Genomic DNA, 24,422 nt, shown 5'->3' with positions numbered 1-24,422 from the left:
TGCTTTGCAGATCCTGAGCACCACTGACAAACATCTAATCTTGTAAAATGTGTGGTAAATACTGCCGCTCCATAGTATAAATATGTGAAAGCGAATCTCCAAAGTGAAAGTAAAACGGTCGCGTGCACACGAATTCAAAAGCGTTTTCAATGACCCGCATATTAATAGCGGCTCACTGATGCCCACAGTTAATATACAGTATAATTATCCAACGATATAATTGCGAGAGAAAGTATTGGAATATATTTTTGAGCAGTTTAATACCTTATGAGCAGCTGATTTATGCTAATGAATGGACTGCTATGTTAATAAGTGCAGTCATTCTGTGACGTTTATTATATTAATATGTTTTAGCATGTTACAATCATTATATGGCTTGAGTTAAAATAGCCTATCTTTAAATAAATTAAACAGTTTATCATCATATAGATTAAAAGAGTGAAAGGTCTCTAATTGTCTAAGTATCTGACTGAACTGACAGCTCTTTTGTTTCTGTGTGTGTAGGACATCTGGGTCATGGGTCATGGGTTCGAGTCTCAGGTCCGGCAGGGATTGTAGGTGGGGGAGTGAATAACCAATACTCTTTCCACCCTCAATACCACGACTGAGGTGAGACCCTTGAGCAAGGCACCGAACCCCCAACTGCTCCCCGGGTGCCACAGCATCGGCTGCCCTCTGCTCCGGGTGTATGTTCACTACTGTGTGTACTTGGACGGGTTAAATGCAGAGCACAAATTCCAAGTATGGGTCACCATACTTGGCCACACACCACTTCCCCTAAAACACAGACCACAAAACTGATGGGATCAGCTCTGCTGTCAGACAGGGATCTCATCCAAAGCCTTCAGATGACACGCTGCTCATATCAGTAACCAACAACCCACATTAACACACACACACACACACACACAGAAGAGCAGTGTATGTGCAGGCCTGACACACACAAGCTTTCTAAACTCTGTCAATTGAATGGTCCTAAAAATTCAGATGTGGTTGTCCTCATTGTTTATAATCAAACTTCCAGAAAGCAGATAATGTGACACACCTTGCTCAGTAAACAGAGAACCTCAACTTTCGGTTCTATGAGGTAAATGTAAGGGTAAGAAAACTGAAAAACATAGAAATGCATTACAGGAAACAGAATATGAGGCAGGTCTATTGCTCTTTACATTGTGTTTATAATTTGTTGGTTATAGCAAAGCAATTCATAAATCAAGAATTGAGCAGGTACTTGGGACTACCATCCTGCGGAAAGGCTGGTATTGTTACAAATTTCAAATTGAAGTATCAATTTAGTGCCAATGTACCTGTACTTTAGATAACACTACTAGGTGGTGATCTGCACTACGACTGTAAAGTGCCATTTAGGGTTGGGCATCGTTTTGATTTGAACGATTCGGATTCCGATTCTTCCTTTCGATTTCGGTTCTTTTCGATTCTCAATTCCGATTCTTTGTGGGCTGGAGTCAAAACATGTCACAGGCTCATTTGATTTCACAGAGGATAATTTTATTTTGATTCAATATGAGTTTTAGTTTTAGGAGCTGCAGCCCATGTAAGTTAGGAGAAAATTACCACATATGATCGGAATCGAAAACAAATTTTATAAACAATTCCAATGGCATCGTTATTTTTTTAACGGTTCCAAGTTGGAACCGGTTCTCGATGCCCAACCCTAGTGCCATTACACTAAAGTTTCCAAAGTGGCACCTGGATTCAGCGAATGTCTCAAGAAACAAGTTGTTCCGTTTTTTTCCCGGCATAAAAACATTCATTTCATTTATCTTTTAATGAATGAAAATTAAATCTTATTTTTTTGGAAAATAAAGGTGATTTAATATTACAATTAAAACATTGAAGACATTTTATGAGTATTCCTTAAAAATAAGGTTTTAATCATTTTAGAAGGCCGCAATGTCTACAATTGAAACCCGAAGTTTTATTTTGACAGGTTGCCGTAAATGCCTTTACATTTCTGTGTGTATATGATGAGGATAGTTTTACTCAAATGAAACGGACAAATGCTCATGAAGTGACTCTGAGCAGTTCATGTATTTATGTCCTCATTTAGTGAGGCGGCAGATGTTAATATCACTGCAAGCTTCACGCGCGCTTCTGTATGAAAAATAAAATTGACTGATTTGTGCTGTACAACTGCTCGAATTGCATTTAATGAAGTTTTTATAATTATTAAGTTACAATTATTTCAGTTAGTTTTTTTTTTTTTTTTTTTAAATATACACATTTAAATAGTGGTTGTCATAAAAACAAAATGCCCCTCTCTACAGTTTATTTTTCTGTGAAACACCGATTGAGCGATAAGATGAGACAGGATACGGATTGTAAAGTTGTACTCTTTCTTTTAACTTACCTTAGGATGTTTAGTCATGTTTATTTTGTGCTGTAACTGGTATTAAATCGGAGGAGATGATCAGTTCACTAAAGCGCTACAGCGATCGGTCACTCCACATTAAACAGCACCAAAACGGCATTTATTGTTTGAATACTGCAATACATTGGACATAAATTGAAATCTAAGACTTTGTTTCATATTAAAAGTTCCAACGCACAATGCTTATTGCGATTTTTGGATGGGAGGTGCGCTTCAATGTTCCATAGATTAACTGAAAAATGAAAACAAGCTAGACTAATCGATTCTTGGGATTTAAGAATCGATATCTTTCGTAAAAATGAGAATCGATTAAGATTCGAGATTTTTTACCCAGCCCTAATATTTCATATTGCATAGATATATATTTCAGAGACAGTTTGAGGTGTTTTGGCACTATTTAAGTTCAAAATTGAAGTGCTGCCAGTCATGACCAAAGTCTTATCCAAGATCTAAATCAAACAGTCCAAAAAGATGAATGTAGTACTAGAAATGACTAGATGAGCTATTAGTTGTCCAAAAGTTGATGACTCCCGGAGTTCAGATATGCCCTTCACCCTGAAAAACTGCATACCAGAATGGAGAAAGAACAGGAGCAAGTGAAAGAGCAGGAGGGATGGACAAAAAGGGAGGGAGAATCAGTGGGGCTCTGGGCATGGTTAATTCCTTTAATGACTCTGGCAAATGCAAAGAAACTAACTGACACTTCTTGTTAATAAACTGTGTGTCTGTGTGCAGTCACCGCTGCATGAGACAGAATCACACACAGACAGGTGCAGAGGCAGATCTCTCTGGTGCCGTCAGTCTCACGATGGAATAACGCTCTGTAAGCTGCTGAAACTGATCACTGAGCTTTGGCTGGCAACCAAAACCCGCTGAGGTGCCTCCTGACATAACATTACTGGACATCAAGAAGCGTGAAAGAAAGTGCAGTATTACATAGATGTTATATTTCGAATGCTGAACATTCAGTGGATGTCAACAACAGTCAAACGTCTAAAAGAAACTATTTCTAGATTATTCTGGAATCAGATTGCGGCTCACTGAAACAAAACTGGATAAAAATGTGAGGTGCCTAAAAATTCCTACCTCATATTAGAGAATAACCATTAAGGAAAACACAAATATGAAAAGCTTGAGTCTCCATCAGGCAAGTAAAATAACAGCACAGGTTGCAAGGTGGTTTAGAATGCCAATATCTATATTAAAAAATTCCTGAGCAAACAATATTAATGGTAGCAGCTGTTCAGTCCAGTCTCTTCTCTCATGAAACTCAAGAAACATTTGTTATTATCACTGTTGAACCATGCGCTGCTTCATACCGTGGTATATTTTAGGATTATCTGATGAATAGAAAGTGCAAAAGAACAACATTTAAGATTTTTTTTGTAATCACATAAATGCATTTGCTGTCACTTTTGATCAATTTAAGTCCAAGTGGAATAAAAGTATTATGAAATTAAAAGTATTTTGCTGTGGGAATCACGAGATTTAGCTGGTTTTGCCATCGAGTACTCTGCTTAACTTATCTGCTTCATTGTAAGGATGAAAAGCGCCGATGAAAGTATATCTCCGTACTTCACAGGTCACCACTAACAGTACTGGAGTCTCTACAGGAGACAGTCCAGATGCTTGACCACTGTGTATCCACCATCATCAATGACCACTGTGAAGTATACGGTACCACAGATAAACCATTTATGAGAGCAGAGCAAGAAATGCACACAAAGGCACCACCATTTGCATATCTAAATGAAAGTAAGCACGTGTTTATGGCTCTGTCACGGTTCCGTGTTATCTGTGAAGGGCAGGTCTGCATACCTTCACTTGACAAAGCCCTCGGACAGACACCAAGGCTTAAGTCAATACTACGCATGCGCTGATTTGTGACTGCCTGTTTTGAGTTTGAGCTCCAAGTTGATTCTTTATCGTCTATTTTCTATCTTAAAAACAATTTTATACACTATCGTTTCCGTTTCTATAACGTGTGAATATATCCCCTATAGCAGTCTAAAACAAAACCAATCAGAGCGCCTTGTTATCACAAATTTTATTTTGATTTCTCGAGTCTGCTATTAGCTTATAGCCCATTAGCATCGGCAGCATGGCTGCCGCTAATCTCGCTTAGCTTGCTAATACTCTATTCACACACACATTACCATTGTTTCACTGTTACTTGCTTAAATGGCAGATTTGTGTCTACCTTTTAGGAGCTGCACGATTAATCGTTAAAAGATCGTGATCTCGATTCAAATACCCACACGATCTAATTTCTAAATGACAACGATTCGCCCGTGTCTATTAAAACATGGAAAAATCATACCGGAACATTTAAATCTGCATTCGTGCTGCTGCGGATCCAGAGAGCAGACAGTTAACGTGTTTAGGTTTCACAGACAGTCTTTTCAACTACACAGTATTATTTCTGTCTTACAGTCATTCATAGAAATAGTGGGATAAAAGTTTATAGTTCGGCTACAAACATTGATGTCTATGGTAGCGATCAAAATAGAGCCACTCATCTTTTGAAAGTAAGTGGCGCTTTAAATAACGTTTGTGTCGATTGCATCGTTTCGCCACTAGGTGGTGACAAGTGACTGTAAAAATTTTATTTGTCATTGAATCATTCGAGGGGTTTAACTCTTTCATTTTAACACTAGATTTAATTATATCGCATGGAATTGATTTTACCGATATAGATATCGTACCTCAAAGTGATGATGTTACTGATCATTTCCTTGTATCGTGCATGCTGCGCATTACTTATATTAATTATATGGCTCTGCGTTATCGTCCGAGCAGAACTATTGTTCCAGCCACCAAAGACAGATTCACAAATAACCTGCCTGATTTATCTCAACTGCTCTGTGTACCCATAAATACACATGAACTAGACGAAATGACTAGCAACATGGGCACTATCTTCTCTAATACATTAGAAGCTGTTGCCCCCCTCAAATTGAAAAAGGTTAGAGAAAAACGTACTGCGCCATGGTACAACAGTTATACCCATTCTCTCAAGAAAGAAACTCGTAATCTTGAGCGCAAATGCAGAAAAACTAACTTGGAAGTTTTTAGAATTGCGTGGAAAAACAGTATGTCCAGCTATAGACAGGCTCTGAAAGCTGCCAGGGCAGAGCATATCCGCAAACTCATAGATAATAACCAAAACAGTCCAAGGTTCTTATTTAGCACAGTGGCTAGATTAACAAATAAACAGACGCCACTCGATCTAAATATTCCCTCAATGAATTTATGAATTTCTTTACTGATAAAATAGATAACATCAGAAATACAATAACAAATGTAAATTCTACTGCGTCTAGTATTTCAGCTTCACTCATCGCACCCAAAGAAAAACTGCAGTGCTTTACAACTATAGGACAGGAAGAGCTAAATAAACTTATCAGTGCATCTAAACCAACAACATGTTTATTAGATCCTGTACCCACTAAACTACTGAAAGAGTTGTTACCTGTAGCAGAAGAACCGCTTCTCAATATTATTCACTCATCGTTATCTTTAGGTCACGTCCCAAAACCATTCAAGCTGGCGGTTATTAAGCCTCTTATTAAGAAACCACAACTAGATTCTAATGACCTGGCAAATTACAGACCCATTTCAAATCTTCCGTTTATGTAAAAAAATTTTAGAAAAAGTTGTGTCTGCTCAATTGTGCTCCTTCTTGCAAAAAATTATCTGTATGAAGAATTTCAGTCAGGTTTCAGGCCTCACCATAGTACAGAAACTGCACTTGTTGAAATTACAAATGACTTGCTTCTTGCTTCAGATCAAGGCTGCATCTCATTGCTAGTATTACTTGATCTTAGTGCTGCATTCGACACTATAGACCATGACACACTCATAGATCGATTACAAAACTATACTGGTATTCAAGGGCAGGCTTTAAGGTGGTTTAGATCCTACCTGTCCGATCGCTACCACTTTGTTCATTTAAATGGGGAGTCATCTCAATTATCACCAGTAAAGTATGGAATACCACAAGGATCTGTCCTAGGTCCTCTGCTATTTTCAATATACATGTTGCCTCTTGGTAATATTATGAGAAAATACGGGATTAGTTTTCATTGTTATGCTGATGATACTCAACTATATATCTTAACAAGACCAGATGAAACTTCTAAACTAAGCTAATAGATTGTGTAAAAAATATAAAAGATTAATAAGACAATAATTTCCTCCTATTAAATTCAGATAAGACAGAGATATTACTTATTGGACCAAAAAAAAAAAAAAAAAAAAAAAAAAAAAAAACAGTACACAGAATCTCTTGGATTATAATTTGCAACTAGACGGATACACTGTTACATCCTCTAAAGTAAAAAATCTGGGTGTTATATTAGACAGCAACTTGTCCTTTGAAAATCATATTTCCCATGTTACAAAAACAGCATTCTTCCATCTAAGAAACATTGCCAAGCTTCGAAACATGCTACCTGTTTCTGATGCAGAAAAGCTAGTTCATGCATTCATGACCTCTAGACTGGACTATTGTAATGCACTGCTAGCTGGTTGTCCTGCATCTTCAATAAACAAGCTACAGATAGTCCAGAATGCAGCGGCTAGAGTTCTTACCAGGTCAAGAAAATATGATCATATTACCCCAATTTTACAGTCTCTGCACTGGCTACCTATTAAGTTACGTATCATTTACAAAATATTATTACTTGCCTATAAGGCCCCAAATTGGTTTAGCTCCTACGTACCTAACTTGTCTTCTACCACGCTACAATCCAACCCGCTCCCTAAGGTCGCAGTACCTAGGATAGCAAAGTCCACTAAAGGAGGTAGAGCTTTTTCACATTTGGCTCCCAAACTCTGGAATAGCCTTCCTGATAACATTCGGGGTTCAGACACACTCTCTCGGTTTAAATCTAGTTTAAAGACACATCTCTTTAGCCAAGCATTCTTATAATCTTGTACTGCAGTTATATCTGATCAAATGTGCATTATTATTATTCTTTAGCTTGGGTTGAACAAATCATTTTTGCTTAGATGGAACAGCAGCTACGCTATTTATGTCTCTATTTGTTTCTCTGTTTCTGTCACGGGATTAACATCCCGTGGTAACTAGGAATTATAGAAGCTTCAGTCTGGATCTAACCATTACATGATCTGAGATGACCGAACACCTGAGAAAAGATAATGCCAACCCCTCAGAGGACGTCAGAGGATGCCAATGCTCAGACAACATACAGAATTACCAAATTTTGCCATAAGATAAATATATTAAGGTTCTGCAATATATAAATATATTGTGGAAACTTAATTTCCTGTAGAGCTGCTTTGCAACGATTTGTATCGTAAAAAGCACTATACAAATAAACTTGAACTCCTCAGGACAACATCAAATAATAGAAAGTAGACTTTGATATCTAATGAAATCAAGGATTTGCAGTTCTTGTTCTACAACTCAATTTGAATGTAATATGCTTTTTCTGCTCAACTTGAGCAGAAAACATGATATATGTACAGTTTCATTAAAACCATGCAATATGTAAATGTTTGGTAGAAATGCAAACTTTGAAGCACAAGGCCGCAGGACATTCCTGTTAAAGAAGCAAAACACTGTAGTTAATAAGTGATGTATTGGAAAGGTCGGCCTAATGTGTTTGTATGAGAGAAAGAGTACAGTGAATTTGATCTCATTTAAAACATGCACAAGCCTATCCAGTAGGGCTGTGCGATTTGGGGAAAATATCTAATTGCATTTCTTTTGACAGATATTACGATTTGATTTGCGATTTTAAATTTGCAAAGTCAAGCTTCAGCTCAATATTGTCAATAATGTGCAGGACAGTATGAGTATCGTTACCCTGCTGAAAAAAACCCCAAAACAATAGAAACCATCACAGAAATTCTTACAGTTTCCATAAAAACCAATACAAAATTCCTTTTTGTTTTGGGCATTATTCCAATAGGAATTACTGTTGTTCTATTGGTTGCCATCTGCTAGATTACATGAAAGACTATATAAAGAGACTTTGATTACATCCCACCAATAGAATGCATTATAGTTTACATTAAAACCAATACAATTCCCATTATAACCCTTAAATCCTTTACATTTTCTATTGTGTTTTGGGAGGGATTCTACTGTTTTTTTGTTTGTTTTGTTTGTCCTGCAGGGAAGATTATAATGGTATTACTACTTTTACAGAATTACTGAATTTCACAGGAAAGATTTGTTTATGTTTTATAAATAAAGAACTGTATTTCTTTAGTCAATTACTAAAGTATTACATGTTACACGGGCTGATTCATTCATTTTTAAGTATTTGGGATTTTAAGAACAAGTGGGAAATGTGCTGAAAGTTTAATTTGATCCGAGTGAAATTGGCAAGCAGTTAGAATTAATTTACATTAATTTTAAACGCGGAGCCAGGCGCGAGTTGACTCAGGTTGCGCGCGTGCGTCAGGCCTCGTCCATATTGCCAGATGCGCTCGTGAGAGACTTGCGGAGCAGAACCAAAGTGGTCATAAACGCCTGCTCGGGCGTATGATTGCACACTGACACGTCAAAAGCGACGGTGTAGACGCACGGTTTGAAGTCACCAAAAACGGGCATTTTTGACACCCATTTCCTGTTATGATAAACGCACGTCAAAAACACGAATTTTTGGTGACTCCAAAGCGCGCGTCAAGAACGTGCGTTTTATAGGAAATCACACGTCGAGGACACACGTTTTGATACACAAAACCCAAAGCACGTGCTAAGAACGCACGGTTTGTGGTCAAATCGTATACTTTTGACGTGTCAGTGTGCAATCAGATGCCCGAGCAGGCGTTTATGACCACTTTGGCTTTCCATAGAACCGGGCGCGAGACCGCGAGTATAAAAGTATAAAAGAGCATTACGAGACAGGCTGCGTGTAAACGGCTCGTCCGTGAGACGCGCAGCGTGGGGCAGAGCGGAGCGAGTATGAGAAGCATTCAGAGAAAATGCATTATAAACTTATTTCAAATGAATCTGTTGGGGAGATAAAATGTGTAAGATAAGGTTCATGTAGCCTACTAATAAAAACATATAAAAATGTATCTTTTATTCTCCAGTACTGAACGCAGAACCGATAAGGGAGCTCTTGTAAATTACCTTTTTTGTTTGTTCTCTGTCATTTCGAAGCTGTAGTTACATACGTTTTTCTTTCGTTTTAATTTGCCTAACTTTCGATCTGACCCTTTTTAAATGGTGGGTGTTTACGCAGTTGGCTAGAGCAGTGCTGATTGGGGAGAACAGAGGTGCGCTCATTCTATTGGTTAATAAGTCTGTCACTCAAGGCTGGCAGTCATATGCTATGGAACAGAGTAATATCGCGTCCACATCACAGGCTTTGTGATTAGCAAATCGCAACGTCTCAAATCGCAATTGCTATTTGATTTATCGCACAGCCCTACTATCCAGTCACTGCCAGTTCCTCAATGCTGACAGGAAAGACATTCATGAAGAGAGTCAGAGAGAAGGAAACAGAAAGAGGAAGCATTTGGGATAGAAAACACAGCCTGAAGAAATCGCAGGATTGCTAAAGGTTTCTTCCTAAAAAGTCGACCATGTATGCATGCATCAATAATAATAATGGCCTGACAATATATAAACCCCGCTTTGTGATTTCCCGCTTTGTGATTTCTGACTTTAGACTCTGAATTTAGGTTGATCCATACAGTAACATTGCTGTACTCTGGTGTTGTGGGAGGTGTGATGAAAGTGTTCCTGCACACTCTCTGTATCAGCAGATTAGGGTCTAGATCACAGTAGGGCTGTGCGATATATTTTTCTGAAATTTTGTTGATACAGATTATTGGACAGTGTTTAGCGGAGTGTGTTTTTGTGCTGGTATGTTGGCTGGTTTAGGCCTGTCGTGGACAGCTGACTCCCAAAGATCTTCATATTCTGTGCAGTGGTCAATTCCCCACAGTGATTTTTTATTTATTTTTTTTAATTAAGGGGTGATATCTGTCCCTTTTAATTGATTTCCAGGGCAATATTTTACCTTTATAAGTGCATTTATGCATGCAACATCTTTTCTATCAAATTCTTACTTTTAATGAAAAATTTAGTTAGAATAAGACAGATCTGATCCGCTAGATTGAGACAAATTCACGATTCCATCTCACAAGATTTCGATTTGATTGCCGACGTTACGTGACATTGTTTACAAGCTGCTACATTGATGCATTTCCGCGGTTGAATCACTGATTGAGCGATTACATGAGACAGGATACGGATTTCGGTAAGCTGCACTCTTTCTTTTAACATTCCTTCGGATGTTCATTCATGTTTATTTCGTGCTGAAACTGTTTTCTTTTTTTTGTTAACAACTGTTTATTGAGTTTTATTTTGTCGAACAGTAGTGCAAAACAAAAATCAGCTGTACAAATGTAAAACCCACCCCTTGGTAGACTTAAAAAAATCAATAAATAAAACATTAATAATAATAAACACATTAATTAATATTAATAGATAATCAAATAATTTTTACAAAGATTTTTAGTAAATAACCACGTGATCCGCGCGCGCATGGAGACGCCCAACATAAACAAAGAGTCAGGAGTGAAGAGTTCTGCAATACTGTTCGTTTCTGGAAGAAGACGCGCTGAGTAAAGACTGGATTTCCCTCAAAATAAGAACAAGAGTTCATCAAGTAGAGAAGATCGATGTTTATGTTTTGCATTAGTTAACGTATTATTGTGACAAACTTGAACATTACTAGTTGGGGTTTTCCCAAACTACAACAGGATGAATGCTACGCATCTAAGAAAGTTTAGACCATGTTTATTATTAATAATCTGTTCACAAATATATTTTATTAGCATGCTAAACGATAACAATTAGTTCTCAGATATAAAATATATTTTTTATAGTACGAAGTACATCCTTTTATAGTACAAAGCATGCGTGAGTCTATGACTGCAGAATCATATCTTCTTTACTATAAAATCATACATTATGTTCAGGATGGCTATGCGTCTACAAAATCATAGTTGGGTTTTCCCCAAACTATAATTCCTGACTAAAATGTTTGAAATCCAGTAAACCATTTTGAATATGATGGGCAATTAATTGTATTTAAATTTCTTACGGCACGAGTATGTTTTCTTGCTCCATATAAAACAATAAAAGTAATATGAGAGTACATTGTAACATGATGAATGCTACGAGTCTAAGTATGTTTAGAACATATTTATTATTAATAGCCTACTCTTTTCAAAAATTGATTTTAAGTGTGCTAAACAATAATAATTAGTTTCTCAAAAATAAAATGCCTTTTTTTTACGATAATATAAAGCATGCATGAGTCTATGGCTACAAAACATATACATATATATAGTGGGTACGGAAAGTATTCAGACCCCCTTAAATTTTTCACTCTTTGTTATATTGCAGCCATTTGCTAAAATCATTTAAGTTCATTTTTTTTCCCTCATTAAATGTACACACAGCACCCCATATTGACAGAAAAACACAGAATTGTTGACATTTTTGCAGATTTATTAAAAAAGAAAAACTGAAATATCACATGGTCCTAAGTATTCAGACCCTTTGCTCAGTATTTAGTAGAAGCACCCTTTTGATCTAATACAGCCATGAGTCTTTTGGGAAAGATGCAACAAGTTTTTCACACCTGGATTTGGGGATCCTCTGCCATTCCTCCTTGCAGATCCTCTCCAGTTCTGTCAGGTTGGATGGTAAACGTTGGTGGACAGCCATTTTTAGGTCTCTCCAGAGATGCTCAATTGGGTTTAAGTCAGGGCTCTGGCTGGGCCATTCAAGAACAGTCACGGAGTTGTTGTGAAGCCACTCCTTCGTTATTTTAGCTGTGTGCTTAGGGTCATTGTCTTGTTGGAAGGTAAACCTTCGGCCCAGTCTGAGGTCCTGAGCACTCTGGAGAAGGTTTTCGTCCAGGATATCCCTGTACTTGGCCGCATTCCTCTTTCCCTCGATTACAACCGGTCGTCCTGTCCCTGCAGCTGAAAAACACCCCCACAGCATGATGCTGCCACCACCATGCTTCACTGTTGGGACTGTATTGGACAGGTGATGAGCAGTGCCTGGTTTTCTCCACACATACCGCTTAGAATTAAAGCCAAAAAGTTCTATCTTGGTCTCATCAGACCAGAGAATCTTCAGGTGTTTTTTAGCAAACTCCATGCGGGCTTTCATGTGTCTTGCACTGAGGAGAGGCTTCCGTCGGGCCACTCTGCCATAAAGCCCCGACTGGTGGAGGGCTGCAGTGATGGTTGACTTTCTACAACTTTCTCCCATCTCCCGACTGCATCTCTGGAGCTCAGCCACAGTGATCTTTGGGTTCTTCTTTACCTCTCTCACCAAGGCTCTTCTCCCCCGATAGCGCAGTTTGGCCGGACGGCCAGCTCTAGGAAGGGTTCTGGTCATTCCAAACGTCTTCCATTTAAGGATTATAGAGGCCACTGTGCTCTTAGGAACCTTAAGTGCAGCAGAAATTTTTTTGTAACCTTGGCCAGATCTGTGCCTTGCCACAATTCTGTCTCTGAGCTCTTCAGGCAGTTCCTTTGACCTCATGATTCTCATTTGCTCTGACATGCACTGTGAGCTGTAAGGTCTTATATAGACAGGTGTGTGGCTTTCCTAATCAAGTCCAGTCAGTATAATCAAACACAGCTGGACTCAAATGAAGGTGTAGAACCATCTCAAGGATGATCAGAAGAAATGGACAGCACCTGAGTTAAATATATGAGTGTCACAGCAAAGGGTCTGAATACTTAGGACCATGTGATATTTCAGTTTTTCTATTTTAATAAATCTGCAAAAATGTCAACAATTCTGTCAATATGGGGTGCTGTGTGTACATTAATGAGGAAATGGCTGCAATGTAACAGAGTGAAAAATTTAAGGGGGTCTGAATACTTTCCGTACCCACTGTATATATATGTATATGCTCCTGATATAAACATGCTCACAAATGTTTTTTTCTCTTTTTTTGGTTGTTTGTATTTTATTGAATCAGACACCTTCACCACAGATGATGAATCCTGCTGACTTTCAGTCTCTTCCAACAGTTTTCCTCTGAGAGCGCTGCACCAACATCAGAAGTTCAACTACACTGATATTCTTTGGTAAAACAAGATCCTTGACTACTGATAATGTTTTTTTCTTCTTGAATCAATGGAAAGTAGCAGAAACACTTAAATAAATCATACCTGATATTTGTGTTATTTGTTTCACTTGTTGAACAGAATCTGTTGCAGGAATGACTCAAAGTCTGTTCACATCTCTGTGGTTAGATCAGTGTGCACAATAATGGGTCTTTGACCTTCATTATGTATGCTTTGATTATACTGTGTTGTAAATAAAATACAAATAATTTTAAAAACCCATTTTTTCAATCTCCTCACATTCTCTCTTGCCTGCCTCAAAGTCACAGTCACACTGATGGGCCCCTAGCCTTTAGGGGAGGGCCCTTTGTCTCTCAGGTGAAAACCACTTAATATTCAAGACCATTACCACTCCCTCGCATATTGGCTTTCAATCACAAAACATGTCTTTAAAAATTTAAATCAATGTATTGTTTTCTGTGAGCAAATGAGATGATTTTCACATAATTTTGAAGCAAAAATTCTAGGCTACAAGATCCAGTTCTTGTGAACAATTGTTCTGTATGTGTTTTATGGTCTTATTTCAGTGACTTCAAAATTTTAGTTTTTCACTAACCACGCATAAACGTTGATTTCTCAAAAACACAATGATGTACATAAATGCTGCTAACATATTATTGTAGCCCAGTTTGTGCTGTTTACAGTGTTATTAGACTTTAGCCATTTATATTTTTTATAAGCAACTGAAAAAAGCACAAATGTCAGGGCATGTCAAAACTTCTCCAGGCCCCCAAAACACCCTCAGACCCAACGGGGTTAACTGAAAACAAGCTGGACTAATCGATTCTGAGGGATTTAAGAATCAATATAAATTTAGTAAATACGAGAATCCATTAAAAAAAAAAAAAATCGAGAAATCAATATTTTTTACCTAGTCCTACATGCATGCAGGTTTCAGATTTCAATAACAGTCTTTTTGTGCTTTCATATTCATAGAAACTAGTCCATATCACCAACTGATTTTTATGTTTATTATAAAATTTTACCAAATTATGATATTCTTTGTTGTGCACTAAGCTCCGTTTTTATGAATATATTTTGCGATTCTGTCTGTGTTCTCCACATCATGAAAACCATAGGCCCCTACATACTATTACACAGCAATTAACTGATTTTCAATTAACGCTATGAGATTTTTCTTTAAAAAAAATAGTCAACTCTAATATGAAATAATAAATCTAAACGAATCACTTAATCATTCAACTGAGCGCATTATGAAATTAAGTTGTTAAGAAAACAGACAAAAAGAGTCAAATTCAGTATTCTCAAAAATATAACCAGACGGTCTGGTTGATCCCCATTCCATCAGGAACTCACGTAGATGAGCCAGTTTCCTCACTCCTGATACTTTAAAAAGCTGACACAGACTCTGTTCAGGAAGCATGGCTTAAACACACATACAAACTCGTAAATGAGACTGATAGTTTTTTGGTTTTATCAGATGATGGAATCTTCCTATAAATTAATAATGAGTATCTGACATGACTCTGGGGTAACAGCAGCCGAGATCTAATACGACTGAATCCTCTCACAGCCAGTCACACATACAGTTGAAACTCCCTAATGTCTGGAAATAGAAAAATGCTGTTAAGTTTATATCAGTATGTGTGAATGAGTCACATTAGTCTAATGTTCTTACAGTCTTGTACAATTTTCTTACATCCTCGTTGTGTTGACATCAATAAAAAAAGAATTGCAGTAAAATAGGGCCCTTTGAAATCAGTTTTATTTTTCCCCAAATTCAGTAGATTTTAGATTTTCCGTTAAAATTTTTCTGGATTCCGTTTTTTATTTTTAGTTTTAATTTTTCTGGACTCCTTTTTAATGGTCAAATTAAATTTTATTAATCAAAATGTAATTAATTAAAATCATGAAGCTTTTACTAAATTAATGTTAAATTGTATACATGTAACAAAAATTAAGTTTAGGGTCATATGAAATTCTCACCTTACGTTTTATTGTTACCAAATTCTGTGTTTTAGCATGTCTAATTATTTGAATGCATATAAACTATTTTTTTTTTAATTGTTACAGTGGCCGGTACACACCAAGCCTGTGTCTGCTGTTGATAGTGCTAGTCAGAGGCAGGTCATTTTACAAAAGTTATGTTGATTATCTTAAGGGAGCTCAAGCAGGTCTTGTCAGAGTAAACTGTGTTTGTTAAATGCCCTACTGAAACCAGAGCCTCTCTGAAGGCTGTACTCATGTTTAATTCAGGCTCTGCCAGTCCAGCAACAAATACATCTCAAACCTGAGACTAAAATCACACAACCCATCCATCCCGAATGAAACCAACAAGCCTTAAGACCATTCACCAGACTGAAAAACCTACATTTCTGAATATTACACAAATGTAAGGAACATGTTTGGGTCATATTTCACAAAATACAATTAAGGAAATACACTATATATTTTGTACCATTGGGAAGTAAAAAAAAAACATTTTTGGGGGGGAAACATGTATAACTGTCAATTAAAATAATGTCATAATGAAAAAACTTTAATATATTTTTTAAACATGCTTCTTTTTCCTTCATATTATTTTTTTCCCCAAATTCAGTTTTTCACAATTTAATTTTTCAGGATTTTATTCATCAAAAAGCATGCCTAATTTATTTCAATAATTAGACTTACAATTTAGCAAGAATTTATTAAATGTTTAACCAAAAAAATTAATTTTTATAGGGACTTTTTTTTCCCTAAATTTATTTAATTTTAGGAATTAACAATTTTTTTAATCTTTTAATATTTCTGGATTCCATTTTAATGATTTAATTATATTTAAAAAATCAAAAAGCATTTTTTTTAATCCATTCAATTCACATTTTCACGTTTTAACAATTTAATGAACATTTTACAACAATTGGGTCAAAATCTTTTATTTTTTTTCCCTGACGTTTATGGATTTATGATTTAATACAAATTTATTTTCAAAAACATTACATTTTAAAAGATTAAATTGTTAATCAAGTGAAAATTTAACCATTTCTTTTAGTTAGGCAAACAAAGCGCTGCATGACAGAGGTTTACAGTTAAAGCATGGATGAAAAAACGTGATAAATCTTTAAAAAAATCTAGTTTTAATCATTTTATTAATAGTAATAGTATTAAGATTGTCCTACGACTTCAACAGCAACAGCTTCACAAAGTCCTATTTGATGTAAGCACTAAGCGTTTGTTAAAGCCTCGTTCGGTTCCTCAAAGAGTTTAGGTTATTTTAAAGTGTCCAAATCAAACTCAACCAAAACAGATAGGAAATGCTCTGGGGTGCAAGACAGACAGACAATATTGAAAGAACAGGTAACCGGAGCCTGTGTGACTCATAGTGTGCCGGTTCAAACCAGAGAGAAGATTTCATCACACCCCGTCCGACCAGTCCGTCCACTCAAGGAGGCCCGGCGAGGCCTGTGGGATTTAACATTCTCCTTCTGGGTGACTGCGCTGCGCCTGAGTGACACCTGAAGCCACCAATCCAGCCATCTCTCTCCCTCTAGGCTCACAACTTCAATTGAACAAACTGAAAGAACTCATTGTCTGTCATCCAAAACAATGGAGACTGTATTGCATGAGAAGCCACGGAGAGATCGCCGTTCCACGGACAAATGCGTCCAGCAGAGCAAAAGAAGTCCAAATAATGGAAAATTACCCAGCAGCACAGACCGCAGAGGTTTGATTGCTTTGAAGCAGTGCGCTCCGTAAATAGCAGCTCTGATCAGGACTCCAGAAGAGCTGCAGCCGCCCGACACCGATCGCTTACCGAGGGCAGGTGATTGCTGCTGAAGCACAGCGAGGGCTTGTGTTCAGTCGACTGAAGAATGCAGCGAGCTCACAATGCCTCTATCAGGTCCCGTGCACCCTTTTCTACCGGCAGAGTGCCCAAGCTGGCCCCATTCCCACCAAATGGGTGTGGGAATAATTTCCTCACGGAAATTGTTTTCTTTAATTAAAATAAAACTGAAAGATGGGAAAAACTTAATTGAGAAAATATTGGCTTGGCAACTAGCTGAAATGAAATAAGCTGGAGTACTAAAAACTACTGAACCTGAAATAAAAAAGAAATAGCTAAATAGAAATATTTAAAAAACAAAAATGCACATAGCAACATTACTTAAAATAAAAAAATGAAAAAAGTTAATAAATACTAAAACAAATGTAAAGCTAAATTCGATCACTCCCAGTATAATCGGTGTAACTGTTTACACTGCAGCAGCCTGAGGTCACATGCATTCAGTTAATCGATGCCCTGTTTCTATTACTGACTGCATTTACTCCATCCACATCTAAAAACATTTCAAATATCACACGTGTGAATTGAATGCCAAGACTTTTTTTTTTTTTCACTACGTAAAAAATTTGGGGTCAGTATGATTTTATTTGAGAGAAAAAAAAAATGCATTCCATTAAATTAGCTAATCAAAAGTGATGGTAAATGACATTTCTATTGTTGCAAGGTTGCGAGATTTAGTCAGAGATGCAAACAGGTAAAGGGGAGAAAGGTGAGAAGTAAAAAAGAAAAGTCGTGACGTATTGTCAAGTATGGTGACCCATACTCGAAATTGGTGCTCTGCGTTTAACCCATCCAAGTGCACACACACAGCAGTGAGTAGTGAACAAATGCACACACACACACACACACCGTGAACACACACCCGGAGCAGTGGGCAGCCATTTATGCTACTGCGCCCGGGGAGCAGTTGGGGGTTCGGTGCCTTGCTCAAGGGCACCTCAGTCGTGGTATTGAGGGTGGAGAGAGCGCTGGACATTCACTCCGGGGACTCGAACCCGCAACCTTTCGATTACGAGTCCAATTCTCTAACCATTAGGCCACGACTTCCCCGTGCACGAATATTGCACGAATCAGGGGCATGCTCCATGCGGAATTTCTTTTAAAAGATATTTGTTTTACATGCTCATTTGTAGTTAAAATAAATTGTTTTGCCTTATAGGTCCAAAACTGTAATTTTTCACACAAAAAAATTTTTTTTTACATCTTGAAACATTTTACAAAAATCAAGATGAAATATATTTGGTCAAAAATCCCTTGTTATAAAAAATGAAGTGCTATGCAGGCTTTGTGATATTCCAGCTATACAGTATTTTAGAGTAAACAGTAGGGAGGCAACAATACAGTTAGCACACAGTTCAATAAATATCGCAGTTTTTTTAACCACAGTTTATTTTTTTTTTTGCTATTTTTAAATGCTATTTTTTTTTTTTTAACTCCAGTACACTTCTGTATACTCCATCTTTTTCTGTTGCTTGTTCTGAATACTGTGCGTGGACAGAGGCGTCACCAGGTTTTTGCGTAGTTTAGAGTGACAAATCGTGTACTTTGAGGTCAAAATGTGTAGCCGATACGCATAATGTGTAAAGGTTGGCAGGTCTGATAGACTGATTTATGAAGGATTATGTGGCATTGAAGACTGGAGTAATGATGCCGAAATTCAGTTTTGATCACATGAAATAAATTACATTTAAAATGCATTCAAACACAACACACTTATTTTAAACCGTAATAATATTTCAAAATATTAATATATATTTTACTGTATTTTTAAATCAAATAAGTCCAGCCTTGGTGAGCAAAACAGATTCTAATTTATTTAAACTACCACTTGAGATCAAAGCCAGCTAAAATCACAAATTCATTGAATTCAATTACTTTGGCTGTTCTCAAAACTAGTTTGTGGTCAATTTATAAAGTAAAATACTTTTAAAAGTATTAGTTTAAACACTGGCCGTTCCTGGGAAAGTTCTGCACCATCACCATTTCAGTGGAAAGGGTGTGAGAGAAGCGATGTGACTCATCTCACAGGCCTGGATCTCTGATAAAAGACTGAACGGCTGAAGACAGTCCACTGATGCGAGGCAGAGGAAACACACTCGTCTCCAGACTGCCATCCCCTCCTCTTCCTACTTCTCCACCTCCTCAGGAAAGGAATGCACATTCTTCCCACGTTACTCTAGTCTTATATGAGGGAGGGAGAGAGGGAGCGAGTTCTTGGAAAGTACAATATGTGCTTGTGCGCGCGTTCACATTTGAGTCATCAGTGTTGAAACAAACGTCTGCATCAGCAATCTTCAGCCAACAACGCAGAGCTGCATTTTTACAATGTAGCCAAGAATAAAAAAAATAAGCATGTTTTGCAACAAATCTGACAAAATTGCTAGTGACTACAGGCAGGAAAAGACCAAATGAAGCTCAAACGACAAAACCTGTAAATAGAAACACTCTGCCAGTAAACAAACCACAGGAAACATCCTGACTTCACCTCAGTTGCAAAAGCAACGCTCTGCAGTAACGTCAAAAGCAACACTAGCAAGCCTCGTGTTACACAACCAGTCCTGCTGAAATTCCAAGCGAACCGTGATGCAGCAAACAGAACAGATTTCATGACAGCGAGGAGCCTTCGGTAAGCTCTCTGGCCTCCGTCAGGATCAAGCCTGCTTCTGACACGGAGCCAAAATGTGAGCGGCTTCCCCGCCGCTCTTACCAGGAAACCAGCGTCAAAGCCTTGCCACAGGACGTTACGTGTGCAGGTTATTGAGAAGATATCACTAACCCTAACCTCACATTTCAGCCTTCAAATAAAGAAAAGGATTAAGTCAAAATGATAATTAACTAATAAATGAACTACAAGTTAAGGCATGAAGTTACCAAAAAGGCGATTAAAGCTGCCTTAAAACTGTGCGTGCATGTAATATGTTATGAGTTACATTAAGAACATGTCTCTGAAATGTTTAGCCTAAATATCATATTTTTTCATTTAGTACTGCCCTTCAGAAGCTACAGAAGATACTTACATGATTTCCAGAAGACAAATGAAGTTAAATTGACCTTGATCTTCAAATTCAAAAAGCAGCAGGACTGCCGTCAGGTGTAGTTTTAGTAACATGAATTGGTTAGTAATGACATCAGCAGTGACGAGCTTCACAGGAATGTGAATTTCTTCAGTGTGCGAGTGGATCGTTCTTGCTCTTGCGACATGCTGATGGGTGAGGCTGGCAGGGATTTCAACACACCGTTCAAGTCAAGAGTTCTCATTAACACCAGCATAGTGTTCCTGTAAAGCCAAATCCTGGGTCTGAATGCAGATGATCTGCATAATACCTTAAGAAAAAAATGTCTCTATTAGCATAAGCATTAACGATGCTTGAGACTTCATTGCATTATTCTGCAATTTGATAAGGCTCCAAGTGCAGTGATGGTTCATTTCAAAGCTACAACATGAGTCCTCTCAAATAGACATTCATGCAACTACGGGGAAAATGCATTGCAAACATTATTTTCTGTTCTGTTGACATAATATTACATTATATTTTTTGTACATTACAAAATAAATCATGTTTATGCAACAAAATAAGTTCCTCTGGTTGAATATAAATTAATTAAAAGCTGTCATAGCTGAAAAAGTTTAATGTAAACCCTTGTGGGTTTTTTAGTGAATATGTACAGTATTTTAAGTCGGCATTAAATGAAAATTCACTTTTCTGTTTTTTTTTAATCATTGATTGTATTGTGCACAATTTATCCATGCCTTATTGTTTTGGACCTTGTCTTTTTTTGTCTTTCATAACTGGATCTTCCTGCAAAATGGCAGACTTCTCTCTGGTGACGTACACCAGACCTCTCCAATCATTTAGCTCACTTAAACTCCACCCTTTCTTACAATCGACTGTATGCTCACATTCACATCTACCTCCATCCAATCAACAACCGATGTTCAAACCAACATTTTTTTGCATCACACTATGGAAGTAACCATCTGTCATGGTTTCATCCTGATTTTAAATAACTTTTGACTTCAAATACACTGAATTAAACTACTCAAAAGTTGAAGCGAGCTGCTTCTGAAGGAGATTCGCAGATCCCTGGCCAAGCACCAGCACCATTTTGGTGAAAAAGGGCTATGGCTGGATTCCCAGATAACATTTCATGAATGTGCGGTCATTGAAAGTGATGTCAGCACTAAGTAAGAGAACTGGACACATACCAGGCCAAAGTCCATGTGCAGAAACAGCAGTAATATCTCACGTCACTCTCTTTACACGCAGCTATAAAACAGAGAATCTGAAACGGAGCGGACGCAGTTCTCATAAATTACAGGAATGGAGGGAAAACCTAATCATCCACAACAGAGAGAGCGGTGTACGGCCTTCTTCAAAAAGCCTTATAACTAAATAAATGAGTTGCAGTGTCATATTTTATTAGGGTTACACATGCAAAACTGTACAACCTTGAGCACAATCATATCAAAACATAACCCGAATGAACCAGGCCGGTCAGGGTACAGAGTTTTGGACATAATAATGATTAACCGCTGAGCTGGAACCAAAGGTAGCTGAGTAAACAGATAAGAGCTGCCTCTTGATTTCTATCTTGGCAAAGCCTAGCACTATAAGGAAATGACAAATGACTTCATCTTGCAAGAAACCCCTTCATAAGCGTGTAGTTTGACAGCGACTCCCATTCTGCTGACTCATCAACCGGATGCATTCGTTTCCGATTGTCACCACACTTTTAAGAAAAGCCAAACCCTCATGCCAGTCTAGGTGAACATGTATGGTACAACAAAACCTGCTCGTTTTCAAATGGAAATCCAACACTGGTCCACCAATGCCTCTAAATGATCAACATGATCTACTACATGCCTTCTTTCGTCTGATTTATAGTTTAAACTTTATTAGCAAGTAAAAGATCTTTTAATATACTTGTACAAACGTTAATTTAAATCTTCAGCTCGTGCCTTTTTTGCTGTGAAACCTTTACTGATTTTTACAGCTTGAAGAATAACTTTGATATTGTTAGTAATATTTCAAACACTTACTAGACGGAAGCAAGTCTGCTTTAATTGATTATCCAGACGTCATTTTCTAGATGAATCAGTGAGTTTCAAATATGATCATCAGGCTTTGGAGGAACATTTAATTGTTCATCTCTCAATCTTCATTGCATTTCATCTTTTGATCATTAAACTAAGCATCTGAATATCATCCTACTGACCGAGACATACTATTGGAGATAGAGTGACGACCAATATTTACATGATTTAATGTAGGCTAAGTATCTTCTATACTGTTATAAAGATCTCACTGATTTATATTACTAAAATATCAGCATCTGCACCAAATTGCATATTTAGTTTTTTTCCAACTTATTCTTAATGCATCTTACTATATGAGCCATAAAAGCCTAATGTTTCAAATATTAAACAATAACAAACCACATATGCATTTTTATTTTATATTATGTCCAAACTCGGTCCTGGAGGGCCGGTGTCCTGCAGAGTTTAGCTCCAACCCCAATTAAACACACCTGAATCAGCTAATCAAGCTCTTACTAGGCATACTAGAAACTTCCCAGCAGGTGTGTTGAGGCAATTGGAGCTAAACTCTGCAGGACACTAAAGATTCAATAAACAGTTCCATTAAAAAAAAAAACACTTAAATCTTCTGAGTGTTGTTTCATATGTCAGGGTTAATGACAGGCTGACCCATGATGCTGGTAGGAGATATAAGTGACTAATTTGTTGTAGATATAATCATCACTAATCAGACCATCATTCTGGAGTGTGACACCTGCAAACACTGCTTGTTTAGAGTCACTGGGATGCTGTGGTGTAGCAGCAAACTGAGGATTACAAAGTCATAAAATGACATTAAGTTTCTGATTTATGTCACTCTAAGCTGAGTAACTCCAGCTTTAACATCAGCAGCACTAATCATGAACAAGCAGCTTGTGCAGAAGAAATTACAGCGCGGTACATGTCAATAGCCCAGTCGTGAACTCCTAACGTAAAGACATTCCTGTAGTCTGCTGCTCATAATAACAGAATACACGACAGTGTTGTGGAGTATTTAGTGTTTGAGTGTTGTGAACCAGTGGCAGGTGAGCTGCTAACCGGCTAGCTGAGCTAGCAACTCTTCAGAAAACTGCCCGAGCCAACAAACCGCTTAACCAAAGCTTGACCCTGGACACGAAACACACGAGAGTCAGCAAACTGTTTACCTCACACAAAACATCCGTTTGAGTCACGTTATCTCGCTAGGTTCTGGTTAGCAGCTGACTTAGCCGGATGCTACGTTATGAACTCAAAGTCAAACAGTCAGTTAGCTCGTTAGCTGGCTAACAACAACATCATCAACCGTCGTTATAATAATTATTACTATTATGTTTGTAAAATCATGAACCCGATCGTCATCCTCATCGGCGTCTCGTTCAGATGGAAAGGTAAAGGTGAACCGACTCACCTGTTCAGCGGCGGCGGCTCAGATATCCACAGATGAAGTGAGTGAACCCGATCAGAGAGATGCGGAGATTTACACGATCAGGAAAATAAAATATTATATTCCCCAAGATATGACTGGATCCCGCTGCAGCTCTTCAGCGGGCTGTGTGTGTGTGTCCCGCTCCTGAGTGACTGTTCGCCGGGTTCAAGCAGCCGTCCGCCGCTGATCTGCGCTGGGCGGGGTCACAGTCTGACACGAGCGCTCATTAATTATTCACAACATCCACAATCTGTCTGGGAGGAGCATTCACAACACCAGCCAATTAATATAGAGCGAGAGACACAGATAATTGAATAGATTTATATGCATATTAATTATGTGTATATGTACACACACACATATATATATGTGTGTGTGTGTGTGTGTGTGTGTGTGTGTGTTTGTTTGTACAAAAGTACAGTTAAGCATATTATAAGGCAGACAGTATAGCTCTAAAAAAATTTGACTTATGATGAAACCCTATAGTGACAATTTCTACAACCTTAATGAACAGGAGAAGATTCACCATGAATATGAAAGAAGTGATAAAAACTGCATGCATGCTATTTAAACAATAATTTTAAAAAAATGTATGTTGTTTATTGATTTAAAT

The 24,422-nt window shown here is 37.6% G+C and overlaps 1 protein-coding gene across 9 annotated transcripts in view; it reads right to left on the bottom strand.

Moving 5' to 3' along the window:
* The window catches only part of LOC306886697 (protein numb homolog), a 71,782-nt gene extending 47,756 nt beyond the window's left edge, over positions 1 to 24,026 (bottom strand). For 8 of the 9 annotated variants that reach the window (XM_079444019.1, XM_079444016.1, XM_079444020.1 and 5 more), the window contains exon 1: positions 23,792 to 24,026. The gene's annotated coding sequence lies outside the window, so the exon portion shown is untranslated. Of the gene's footprint in view, positions 1 to 7,116; positions 7,144 to 23,791 lie in introns of those variants that run through there. The other variant, XM_079444015.1, reaches the window with a different exon arrangement.
* Between the last annotated feature and the right edge of the window lie 396 nt (positions 24,027 to 24,422).

The sequence above is a fragment of the Barbus barbus genome, assembly GCF_936440315.1.
Source record: "Barbus barbus genome assembly, chromosome: 20".
NCBI classification, from domain to species: Eukaryota; Metazoa; Chordata; class Actinopteri; order Cypriniformes; family Cyprinidae; genus Barbus; species Barbus barbus.
Note: the sequence above shows the minus strand (reverse complement) of the source record. Positions and strands in the feature narration are given on the sequence as shown.